We start from the raw sequence: 894 nt of genomic DNA on the forward strand, positions 1-894 counted from the left end.
TCTGATGCACAGGGTACGGCGCTGTCGAAAGCCACCTCAGGCTCCCACACGACCGAACCAAAGGGGGTGTTTACAGACACGTTTGCAGCTACGCCACACCCCAAAACAGGTGCACGCACGCAAGTCAGCGGTGACACGCGGGGGGCCCCGCAGCCAGGCAGGGTGCGACAGGACGCGGTGCGCCACATCCTCTAGCGAGGACAAGGGGCTGCATGGCAGGGGACACAGACACCGGGAGACGGGGCGTTTCGCTTCCCGGCGTGCTCGGCCCTGTCCGGCGAGCTCGGCTGTGTCCCCAGCTCTCGTCACGCTGTCGTGGACTCGTGGGTTTCAGGTGCCCTTTAATCCTTCGGTCTCGCATTGGGGGAACGAAGCCCCGGAGGGCGGGGACACCGACACGTCCCAACGCCACGTCCCGCTTCGCTTCCGCGAGACCGTGGCGTGAACGCGTCCGGTCCTCGCACCGTGGCTCCTGCCGTGAGCTCGCCCGGGGACCGCGGCCAACGCAAAACAGGTGTCAGCCGAAGGGGACGCGGTTTCCATTTCGTGACTAGACCCGGGTGGGGGCCGCTCAGCCCTGTGGCAGACGTAGAAGGACATAAGACAGGACAGTCTGGCTCTCAAAAGTGCCCGCGTCTGGGAAGGTGTCTGGGGAGATGGGAAGGCCCCGGAGGTGGACGGGCAGCGATGTGGACCCAAAAATGGTTCCGAAGGTTACTTTCACAGTCCGTGTATTTTTGCCACAGTTTTTTAAAAACTGCCCCTCTGTGAGAATAAGACAGAAATAAACAAGCTTCGTTGGAATCTACTTTAAATTCAAACTGCTGAGTGGGGACCCCGCCTGCCCGGGGTAAGGGAGGAGGTGGCGGACAGTCGGGTCCCAGCAGGGTCCAG

This window comes from Pteropus vampyrus, unplaced genomic scaffold (genome assembly GCF_000151845.1).
Source record: "Pteropus vampyrus isolate Shadow unplaced genomic scaffold, Pvam_2.0 Scaffold267, whole genome shotgun sequence".
In the NCBI taxonomy this organism is placed as follows: domain Eukaryota; kingdom Metazoa; phylum Chordata; class Mammalia; order Chiroptera; family Pteropodidae; genus Pteropus; species Pteropus vampyrus.